At 41.0% G+C, this 12,760-nt stretch overlaps 1 pseudogene; it reads left to right on the plus strand.

Moving 5' to 3' along the window:
* The first annotated feature begins 11,071 nt into the window (after positions 1–11,071).
* LOC114703210 overlaps positions 11,072–12,760 on the plus strand; it is a 6,771-nt pseudogene continuing 5,082 nt past the window's right edge.

A 12,760-nucleotide genomic window follows, 5' to 3' on the forward strand; every position in this document is an offset into this window, starting at 1 on the left:
ACCAACAGAAAATAAGAGATGGGAGAGAGAATCTCAGGCAAAGATTCTCTCAGCCAAATCTCTGTCAAAGATATAGTAGAAAAAAATGGATATATCAGTCAAAAAATGTTAAATCTGAAAAATGTCCTGACACAAAACATTCAGGAAAGCTGGGACACTATAAAAAGACCAAACCTGCTGCTGGTGGTGGTGGTGGCGGCGGCGGTGCACGCCGGGAGAATTTGCTGAAGGAGGCGGAGGCAAGAGGATCACGAGTTCGAGGCCAGCCTGGGCTACACATTTTATTAAAGAGAAAAAAAAAAAAAAGACCAAACCTAAGAATAATAGGAATAATGGAAAGAAAAGAAACCTAGTTCAAAGGCCCAGGAAATATTTTCAAAAAAAAATAAGTCATACAAAAAATAATCCTAACCTAAAAAAGTAGATGTCTATAAAGGTACAAGAAGCTTACAGAACACCAAATAGATTGGATCAGAAAAGAAAATCCCCTCAGCACATAATAATCAAAACACTGAATGTACAGAACAAAGAAAGAATATTAAAAGCTGTAAGAGAAAGAGATCAAGTAACATATAAAGGCAGACTTATTAGAATTACACCCTACTTCTCAATGGAGACTCTAAATCCAAAAGAGCTTGGACAGATGTGTTGCGGACTCGAAGAGACCACAGATGCCAGGACAGACTACTATACCCAGCAAAATTTTCAATCACCGTAGATGAAGAAAATAGGATATTCAATGATAAAACCAAATTTAAGCAATAGTTATACATAAATCCATCCCTATAAAGGGTGCTAGAAGGAAACTCCAACCTACAGAGGTTAACTATAACTATGAAAACACAAGGAATAAATAATCCCAGACCATGAAAACCAAGGAAAGAAAACACACACACACACACACACACACACACACACACACACACACACACACACCATCATCACCACCACCACCAACAACAACAACAAAATAACAAGAATCAACAATCATTGGTCATAGATATCTCTCAACATCAATGATCTCAATTCCCCAATAAAAAGAAACAGACTAACAGAATGGATGGAAAACCAGGACCCTTCCTTCTGCTACATCCAGGAAATACACCTCAACATCAAAGACAGACATTACTTCACAGTAAAGGACTGGAAAAAAGATATTCCACGCAAATGGACTTAAAAAACAAGCTGGTGTAATCATTTTAATATCTAGAAAAATAGACTCAAATCACAACTAATCAGAAGAGATGGGGAAAGACACTTCATAGTCATCAAAGGGAAAATCCACCAAAATGACCTCTCAATTCTGAACCTCTATACCCCAAACACAAGGGCATCCAAGTTTGTAAAAGAAACACTACTACAGCTTAAATCATATATTGACTCTCACACACTGATAATGGAAACTTTAATACCCAACTCTCATCAATAGACAGGTCATCCAGACAAAAACTAAACAGAGAAATACTGGAGCTAACAGACTTTGTAAACCAAATGGACCTAACAGATATTTACAAAACATTTGACCCAAACACAAAAGAATATATATTCTTCTCTGCACCTCATGGAACTTTCTCCAAAATTGATCACAGACTCTGTCACAAAAAAACTCTCAAAACATACAAGAAAATTAAAATAACTCCCTGCATTCTATCAGACCATGGATTAAAGATGGATATCAACAACAACAGAAACCACAGAAAGATTAAAAACTCATGGAAATCAACAACTCTCTGCTGAATGACCACTGGATCAAGATAGAAACAAAGAAATTAAAGACTTCCTAGAATTTAATGAAAATGAATGCACAACATATCCAAACCTATGGGACACAATGAAGGCAGCTCTAAGGGAAAAGTTCATAATACTAAGTGCCTACACTTAGAAGAAGAAGAAGAAGAAGAAGAAGAAGAAGAGGAGGAGGAGGAGGAGGAGGAGGAGGAGGAGGAGGAGGAGGAGGAGGAGGATGGGAAGGGGAAGGGGAAAGAGAAGAAGAAAAGAAATGGAGAGAACTCACACTAGCAATAGCACACCTGAAAGTTCTAGAACGAAAATAGAAGATCACATCCAAAAGGAGTATATGGCAAGAAATAACGAAACTCAAATAAGAGAGGAAAGCAATAAAATTGAAACAAAGAGAACAATCCAAAGAATCGATGGAAAAGAGTTGGCTCTTTGAGAAACTCAGTAAAACAGACAAATCCTTATTTAAATTAACCAAAAGGTAGAAAAAGAGTATCCAAATAAACAATATCAGAAATAAAAGGGGAACATAAAAACAGACACCAAGGAAATCCAGAGAATTATAATGACATATTTTAAAAACCTGTACTTACTAGGCATGCTGATACATACCTTTAATCCCAGCACTCTGGAGGCAGAGACAATTGTATCTCTGTATCTACAAAGAGAGTTTCAGGTCATCCAGGCTGTTACACAAAGAAACCCTGTCTCAAAAAAGCAAAAAACAAAAACAAAAAAACAATAACAACAATAAAAAACAAACAAAAAAAAAAAAAACCCTGCAATTCATTAAATTGGAAAATATAAAAACATGGATACTATTTTTGATATATACCACTTTCCAAAGTTAAATCAAGGTTAGGTAAGCAATTGAAACATTCCTAAAATGCCTAGTAAAACAAAAAAGCAGTCATTAAGAGCCCCCCAACCAAAAAACGCCCAGGGCCAGATGGTTTTAGCATAAAATTCTAAGGACTTTCAAAAAAGAGTTAATGCCAATACTCCACAAATTATTCCATAAAATATAAGCAAAAGTAACATTGCCCAATTCATTTTATGAGACCACAGTTACCCTGTTACCCAAACCACACAAAGACCCAAAAAAGAAGATTTTCTGAACAGAATATCATTAACACAGGCACTAAGATCAACTAAATAGGACCTCATGAAATGGAAAAACTTCTGCACAGCAAAGGACACCATCATTTACACAAAGCAACAGCCTACAAAATGATAAAAAGATTTTTACTAACTCCATATTCAATAGAGGGCTAATATATACAAACTATATAAAAAAACTCAAGAAACTTGATATCAAATAACTCAATTTTAAAATGGGTACAGATCTAAACAGTGAATTCACACAGAGGAAACTCAGATGGCTGAGAAACACATAAAGAAATGTTCAACATCCTTAGTCATCAGGGAAATGCAAATCAAAACTACTTGGAGATTTCATCTTACACCTGTCAGAATGGCTGAGATCAATAATAAAAGGGATAGTTAATGTTGGTCAGGATGTGTAGCAAGGGGAACATGTCTCTATTCCTGGTGGGAGTGCAAACTTTCAGTCACTATGGAAATCGGTATGACAGTTCTTCAGAAAGATGGAAAATGATACCACTCTTGGGCATATACACAAAGAACACTTCATCCTACCACAGTGACCCTTGCTCAACTGGTGAGGTAAGGTTAGCTAGTGGCTATTCCTATTTTCCTGATCTCTAAGGCTTTCATTCTTATATTTGGCCCCTTTTTTTTTTAATTTAATAAGATTGCTTAAAATTCATGTACAATTGGCAGCCATGTGGCAAGAATTCATTTAAAAAAAAAAAAAACACTGGTGGCCTTACAGGCCAGGGGTTACAGGCCCCCCTGTTTGGCTGGAGCTTATAGCCACCCCACCCCCACCTCAACCCACCCCCACCCCGCCCCTGCTTGGCCAGAGCTGCAAGCGATCTGCCTACACGCAGCTAGAGCTGTTTGCGGCCAGATCTCCAACTCATGTGGCCGGAGTCTTTTTGGTTTTCTTCAGCTCCTGGTAGGTGGTGGGCTCTCGCTCTCTCTAGATTTCCATCTTGGACTGCCACCATGCTTTGAAATTCCCTCAAACTTCTACTGTTCTACACAGACTTGGTGAGTCAATTAAGATATCTTAAAGGAAGAAAATAGTTAAAAGAGAATTTTTTCCCACATTAAAAAATGGGAAACATTTTTACAATGGAAGAAAATTGGTCTTTGTTTGATATCACATTAGGCAGTCTAAAAATGGAACAATTAAATGAGAAGATAATAATGTTGATGGGATGTACATAACATCAATTATGAATATTATTTGTTTAATTATCATTATTTTAGTGTTAAAAAGGTTGGTCAATTTAAGTGCCAAGATAAAAGCTTTAGAAAAAACTGTTAAAATGAATCATAGAGAAATTCAGACCCAGACAGAAGAATTTAAAGGTGAAATTATTTCAGGATTGAATTATACAGTTACAGAGAGACAGCCTGTTTTCAAACAACCAAACTTAAACTATCCAGTAACCTTACAGGAACTATCTGCTCAAGGGCATGTACAAGCTAATTGGACTCCAGTGGAAATGTTAGATTTAAGGAGATTTAAGGAAGCTATAGTATCATATGGCATTGTAAAGCAAATGTTAAACTCGTGGTCAACTTGTAATAGGATTATTCCTCAGGACTCAAAAGAATTGGTAACAGCTGTCCTGGAGTCTGTAGCACAATTACAGTGTCGAATGTGGCTTAAGGTGGAGGCTAAAATGATAGAACACCAATGTAGAGCTAGAGGTGTTGAAATATCCCAGGATCAGCTTCTTGGAGAAGGCAAATATGCTGATATACAAAGACAATGTTTATATGATAACCAAACCTTAACTCTATGCCCCATAGCAGCCATGAATGCATGGGGCAGAATTGAGAAAGCAGGAAAAAAAATGAATCATTCACAAAAGCTATAAAGGGCCCCAGAGAATCCTTCACAGATTTCTTACAAAGGCTGTCTTCAGCAGTAAATAGAATAATACCAAATTCAGAAGCTAGACAGATAATAATAGAATCTTTGACTTTTGAGAACATGAATGCAACATGCAAAAGAATAATCAGGCTGTTAAAGGCAAGATCAGCACCTAGGGACACAATTAATATTGAGTCTCATGACCATGATAATATGTGGATAGGAGAGGTTATATCAAATGCTTTGAGGAAAAATATCAGATGTTTTGGTTGTGGTAAACAAGGTCAATTAAAAAGGGAGTGCAAACAGGGTGTTCCTAGAAATAATGTTTCTTTAAGGAACAATGGCAACAGAATATCCCTCCCTTCTGTTATGCAGAAGGTGTGTTAAGGGTAAACATTGGACCAACAAATGTAGATCAACAAGGGACAGACAAGGTAATCCTTTGCCTCTACCCTCAGGAAACTCCCAGAGGGTCCTCATGCAGGCCCACACAGCAAATTCAGTTCAGATCTTTCCTGCCATTATAGAAGAAACCCCTTCTCAGAACAATTAAATAACCAAATGCCTATTGGAATAAACCAGGCTGCTCAAGGTGATAGAACAGTTATAGCAGAGAGAAGAGGAAATTCAGGAGAAACAATAAAGTGAATTTTTTGGCAAACTTGTATTAATGAACAAAGACCAAAACTAAAAATACAAATAAATGATGTTTTTTCTTGGAAGGTTTAGTAGACATAGGTGTGGATGTGACAATAATTGCACCAGAATTTTGGCCTCTACAGGAGCTGTTAGAGATTGGAACATTATCTCAAGTGAAACAGAGTGCAAGATGGCTCAAATGTATAGGACCAGAAGGACAGAGAGGAAAATTAAAGCCATATGTGGCTAATATAACTATGAACTTATGAGGCCATGATCCATTACAACAATGGAATAACCAGATTAACATTCCTCCAACCTCAGAAACAAACCCTAAACTAACACATGTTTCTGAGAGAAATATTAGGAGGTATTATTATAAAGAGCGGTCACCAACCATCCAGGTTGTACAAGAACAGGACACAACAACTGCTGATCTTTCAAAGACACCAACAGTTCTACCTTTAAAATGGTTAACAGACAAGCCTTTATGGGTTCAGCAATGGCCTTTAACAACAGAGAAACTGCAGGCTTTAGACGAGCTGATACAAGAACAGTTAAATGCTCAGCATATTGAAGAATCAACCAGCCCTTGGAATTCTCCTGTATTTGTGGTCAAGTTAATTGAGCAGAAACGAAAGCTACACAGAGAAATCTGTCTGGTAAATGGAGAATGGTAACAGACCTTAGAGCAATTAATAAAGTAATTCAGCCAATGGGCTCTTTACACTTGGGAATTCCTTTGCCTACTCTGTTACCCAAAGGATGCCCTCTAATAGTTATCAATTTAAAAGACTGTTTCTTTTCAATATTTTCTTGTAAGGGTATTAAATACCCTTAGAAAAAGACAGAGAAAGATTTGCCTTCACCATGCCTACTTATAATAATTCTCAACAAGTTAAGAGATATTAATGAAGGGTTCTCCCACAGGAAATGTTGAATAGCCCAACCCTGCGCAAATATTTTTTTACAATAGCCATTGGAAGTAATAAGCAAACAATTTTCTAAATCTATAATTTATCATTGCATGGACGATATTTTACTAGCTGATTCAAATGCAGATACTTCAGAATGTTTGAAGAAGTAAAGAAAATTTTGTCTTGTTGGGGATTACAGATTGCTCCTGAAAAGATACAAAGAGGAGATTCTATTAATTATTTAGGATATAAAATAGGTCTGCAAAAATTAGACCCCAAAAGGTGCAAATTAGGAGAGATCGATTATGGAATCTTAATGACTTTCAAAGATTATTCAGAAATATTTCCCAACTACAAACTGCTGTTGGGGTAAAAAAAAAAAAATGATGAACTGAGTAATTTGCTCAAAACCTTAGAATGTGACAAGGACTTAAATAGTCCAAGAAAATTATCAGCTGAAGCTGAGAGGGAATTGCCTTGGTGGAAAAGAAAGTACAGGAAGGATGTGTGGATCATGTGAATCCAAAGCTTGATTGTATGTTGGTTATTTTAACCTCTAAGCATTCTCCTACAGGAATTTTAATGCAGAGGGAAGATATTATATTGGAATGGAATTTCTACCAAATAAACAGAGTAAAAAATTAAAAACTGATGTGGAAAAGCTCTCTGATTTGATTTTAAAAGGAAAATTGAGACTTGGTCAATTAGCAAGAATAGACTCAGCAGAAATTGTCATACCTTTAACTAAGGAGGACATTGACAAATTATGGGCAGAAAGAACCTTGGCAAAGAGCTTGCAGTAATTTTTTGGGAGAGATTAACAGTAAATATCCCCAAAAGCAATAGAACAGAACTTATAAAGAGAGCTGATTGGATTTTGCCTCGCATTGTACAGGAAACACCCATATCTGGGGCTCATACATTTTATACAGATGCAAACAAACAAGAAAAGGCAGGTTACAAATCAGAAAATTTAAGTAAAGTGGTTCAAAGTCCTTATAATTTGGTTCAAAAATCAGAATTGTATGCTATTCTGTTGGTATTAATGGATTTTTCTGAAGCTCTCAACATCGTTACTGACTCTCAGTATGCTGAAAGGGTGGTATTACATATTGAGACTGCAGAATTTATCTCTGATGAGTCAAAATTAACTTCACTATTTATTCAGTTACAAGATATAATCAGGCTGAGTGGTGGTGGTGCACATCTTTAATCCCAGCACTCAGGAGGCAGAGCCAGGCAGATCTTTGTGAGTTTGAGGCCAGCCTGGTCTACAGAGCAAGATCCAGGAAAGGCACAAAGCTACACAGGAAAACCCTGTCTCGAAAAAACAAACAAACAAACAAACAAAAAAGATATAGTCAGGAATAGGAAGCATCCCTTATATATAACTCATATCCAATCCCATACAGGTCTGCCAGGCGCTCTAACACAAGGTAATGACAAGATTGATAAATTATTGATAGGAAATGTGCTGGAGGCCTAAGAATTTCATTAAAAAAAGACCATGTCAATAGTAATAGTTTAAAAAATAGATTTTTCCATAACCTGGAAGCAAGTCAAGGAAATTGTAAGGAAATGTCCTACTTGTTCTTTTTACAATCAGACTCCACTACCAGTAGGATGTTACCTGAAGGGTACTCAGAGAAATAAAATCTGGCAGATGGATGTGTTTCACTTTGCAGAATTTAGAAAATTGAAATATGTACACCACACAATTCATACTCACTCAGGATTTCAATGGGCAATGGCTTTGGGTTCTGAAAAAGCTGATTCTGTCATCACTCATTTGCTAGAAGTTATGACCATCATGGGTATACTTGCACAAATTAAAACTGACAATGCTCCATCATATGTCTCTGTTAAAATGAAACAGTTTTTTACTTATTGCAATATAAAGCATATTACAGGTATACCACATAATCCTACAGGTCAAGCAGTTATAGAAAGATCAAACAGAACTCTAAAGGATATGCTAAATAAACAGAAAGGGGTAACAAAAACCCCCAGAAATCGACTGCATAATGCTCTATTAACTTTGAATTTTCTCAATGCCAATGAGAAAGGAACAACAGCTGCAGAGATATATTGGATAATAGAAAAAAAAAAACTACAGAATTAAATCAGCCTATATACATTAAGGATGTGCTGACCTCAGAATGGAAACCAGGATATGTGTTACATTGGGGACGAGGTTTTGCTTTTGTTTCTACAGGAAAAGATAAGCTGTAAATACCATCAAAATTGATAAAGGTTCGATTTGAACAAGAGAGACCTCTTAATTAGAAGAGATGATAGTTCATCAACCAGGATGACCATCCAATTTAAACTAACTTATACCACTAACAAACACTTTTCATTTAATCAGATATAACTTGCCAAAAGGGAACATCCCCAAAATTAGTCTTGGAAAAGGGTTTTTTGTTTTTGTCTTTCAGGAGAATGAAGGCTAAGGAATCTGAAGAACACTGGACAAATGAGACATGTGAAGAAAAAAGACAAATCATCTAGAAAAAAAATGTCCCAAGCAAAGGAGTAAATTTGCCTATTGGTATATCCATCTATAAAATTTCGTAAGTCTTCCTAAATGTTTGTTTCTGCTCTTCTCTACAGACACTTAACACAAGTGATCTTTTTGTAGTCCCAGTGTAATTAAAAATTAAAGCTGGCTTTGAAGTTGGAGAATGGCTTTGAAGTTGGAGAATGGCTCTCTCCTTCTCTAAACCTAAGCATGTTGTTAAAAGGAAAATGCAAAATCTCTGTATTATGTCAGAAGAAAGAGCCATCTTCTGATTTGGGACAGAAGAAAACAAAAAAAAATTAAGGGACTATTTTATTGCTACTAATCTCAACTCTTTGGTTCTATTTTGATTCTTTAAACTTTTCTTAAGGTATGAATTTTATATCAAAATTTATAAGATTAACATATATTTTAAACTTTTGTTATGATATTAATGGTCATATAGAGTACTAACTAATTCTAGAAAAAGGCTTCATTTAGATATGCCTATACATGTTTTTGTGTTGGAGTCTCTATCAATTTTCTGCAGGGAATCATGACCAGTCCTAACAGCGAATTTGAAGTCTCCAGAAAGATCATGGGGCCCCACAACAACAATTCCACGTGGACAATAATAATAATACACTGAGCTGACAAACATCACCCAAAGATTAGCTTTGAACGACAAACTGCTCAGAACAATTATCTGGCTCTGGCCCTTTCTGGCACCACTGGAGTATTATCATGTTACTCTTATTAAACATCATATTTTTAGTCTTGTAAAATTCCTACCTTTTGGCTATAACAGTTTCAAACTAAAGTCCTTATGATATAAGGATCCTAACTCCTATTACAAGGGAGCCAAAACTTCTTCTCTTTCACTTACATGCACATACACACATACACATAATTAAAAAATAAAAATTAAAAAACTTACATTCATCACTAGAAAATAAAATAGTTCATTAAAATCCAAAGTCAGGTGGTAGTAGAGCATGTCTTTAATCCCATCCCTGGGGGGAGGGGGTACGTTCCTTCTTAGGCAGAGTCTACTCCCCTCATTAGCATAGAATTACAGAAGACTGATCATCTTTCAGCTCTTTAGAAAAATGTCTGGGACCACAGTTCTCCTGAAGATTCTGACAGGACACTACAGTACCCTTCCCAGATATTTTACCCACTTCCACAGCTGGGCACATTCTTTCTTAACTAACAGTGTCTATTACCATTACTATTGGTAGGTCCCTGTTCTGATTTTTTATTCTGGGACACAAGAACCCAGAAATCTCACTGGGCCCTGTTGGGTTGCCTTATTGGCTATGCTCTACTCTAAGTTGCTCCGTATAGTCTAAAACACGTGGTATTTGCCAGGCTGTGCCCTGCCCTGGGAGGCTCCATTTTACTTTGAGACGGGGTCTCACTGTAAAACTCTGACTGACCTAGAACTTCCTATGTAGACCAGGCTGGCCCCAAACTCAGACCTGCTTGCCTCTGGCAACTCTACCCTCCCAACAGCTTCTGACCCCATTTTGGGGGATAATGGTTGCAGCCTCTGGGTACACCAAGAAATGTCACCATTTGTCAGGGGCCATCTAGTACGGATTGATAAGTGACTTATTCCCGAGGACAGACAAGGGAGTCAATCTGTAAGCTCATCGGGATGAATTGAAACTATGGGGGCCATGGGTGTATCAAAATCCTATCAGGAAAACCAGACCCAAGAACTTACCAGACATGCCCGACCAAGGAAACGGCCGGCCTCCCTCACCTGGGACCCACTATGCAATGGACACCTCACACTGCAGTGGAAGGCCCTGGACCAGTCCATCCCCCAGTAACTGCTGCGTGCCTCAAGAACCGACAGAGGACGCCCTTATTGTGCAGCTTTATCGGGCTACCTGCCATCACCATTATTTTATACTAGAACTATTGTTGAAAAGGGAAAACAAATTTGACAGAACCTGTAATCCCCAAACTCGGGAAGCTGGGGAGCAAAGGCCGGCATGGACTCTATACAGCGAGGCTGAACTACCAGTGAGGGACCCTGATTGAAAAACGAAAAAAAAATGGGGGGGGGGGCGTGGAGGGAAGAAAGTAACTTGGAAGAAAATGAGAGGGGGAAAAAGGGGAAAGAGCTAGGAGACAGGGAAGGGGAGAAAGAGGAGGACAGAGCTGTCACAGGCGTGAGTTGGGAGCGCGTGAGCCACGTGCCTAAAGCGCGCGGAAGAGCCCCGGCTGCCTCCGGGCCACCGTGCTCTTCCGGTCCCAGCAGCCCCTCGCGGCGGAAGTCGTCACGGGGCGAGCCCCGGCAGCGTCCGCGGTAGCTTGCTATGGCGATGGGCAGCGGCGGTGCAGCCTCGGAGCAGGAGGACGCGGTGCTGTTCCGACGTGGCACCGGCCAGGTGAGGCTGGGAGCCGCGCTTTGGTCCTGGGTGACTGTGAGGGATCCACACGCTGCTCCCCATCCGCCGGCGTGGCTGGGAGCCGCGCTTTGCTCCCTGGTGCGCGCTCGGGTCCCACGCTGCTCCCCATCCGCCGGCGTGGCTGGGAGCCGCGCTTTGCTCCCTGGTGCGCGCTCGGGTCCCACGCTGCTCCCCATCCGCCGGCGTGGCTGGGAGCCGCGCTTTGGTCCAGACTGTGAGGGATCCACACGCTGCTCCCCATCCGCCGGCGTGGCTGGGAGCCGCGCTTTGGTCCAGGTGACTGAGGGATCCACACGCTGCTCCCCATCCGCCCGAGTGGCTGGGAGCCGCGCTTTGGTCCCGGGTGACTGTGAGGGATCCACACGCTGCTCCCCATCCGCCGGCGTGGCTGGGAGCCGCGCTTTGGTCCCAGGTGACTGAGGGATCCACACGCTGCTCCCCATCCGCCCGAGTGGCTGGGAGCCGCGCTTTGGTCCCGGGTGACTGTGAGGGATCCACACGCTGCTCCCCCATCCGCCGGCGTGGCTGGGAGCCGCGCTTTGGTCCCGGGTGACTGTGAGGGATCCACACGCCGCTCCCCATCCGCCGGCGTGGCTGGGAGCCGCGCTTTGGTCCCGGGTGACTGTGAGGGATCCACACGCTGCTCCCCATCCGCCGCGTGGCTGGGAGCCGCGCTTGGTCCCGGGTGACTGTGAGGATCCACACGCCGCTCCCCATCCGCCGAGTGGCTGGGAGCCGCGCTTTGGTCCTGACTGTGAGGGATCCACACGCTGCTCCCCATCCGCCCGAGTGGCTGGGAGCCGCGCTTTGGTCCTGTGTGACTGTGAGGGATCCACACGCTGCTCCCCATCCGCCCTAGTGGCTGGGAGCCGCGCTTTGGTCCTGGGTGACTGTGAGGGATCCACACGCTGCTCCCCATCCGCCGGAGTGGCTGGGAGCCGCGCTTTGGTCCTGACTGTGAGGGATCCACACGCTGCTCCCCATCCGCCCGAGGTGCTGGGAGCCGCGCTTTGGTCCTGGGTGACTGTGAGGGATGTGCGGGCACAGGGACAGGCCGGCGGAAGCATTGAGACCAGTTAGGAGGCATTGCAATGCTCCAAATGTAGGTCAAGACCCAGACGTTAGCAGTGAGACTAAAATACTGCGTTCTAGATAGAGCTTTGTAACTAGAAGGACCGAGTTTCCCAGATAATAGTCGGTAAGAAAATTTGAGAGAGAAGGGTAACTGGTAGCTGAAAGGTTGCTACTTACTGCAATGCACTGAGGTGGGGAAGACGAGGAAGACTTGTGGTGTATCAAGTGTGTACGAAAGATCAGAGCCAGGCTTCATGGTGCTCGCTTACAGTCACAAGCACTTGGGAGATGGAGGCAGGAGGCTCAGGAATTCAAGATCGCAGAGTGCACTCGAGGCCTAACTGCAGTGAGATTCCGTAAGAGTAAAATAAACACTTTTATTTTTATTTATTTATTTATTATTATCATCATCATTATTGTTGTTGTTTTGTTTGTTTGTTTTTCGGAACAGGGTTTCTCTGTGAAATAGTCCTGGCTGTCCTGGAACTCACTC

This window comes from Peromyscus leucopus, chromosome 11, assembly GCF_004664715.2.
Source record: "Peromyscus leucopus breed LL Stock chromosome 11, UCI_PerLeu_2.1, whole genome shotgun sequence".
Lineage (NCBI taxonomy): Eukaryota > Metazoa > Chordata > Mammalia > Rodentia > Cricetidae > Peromyscus > Peromyscus leucopus.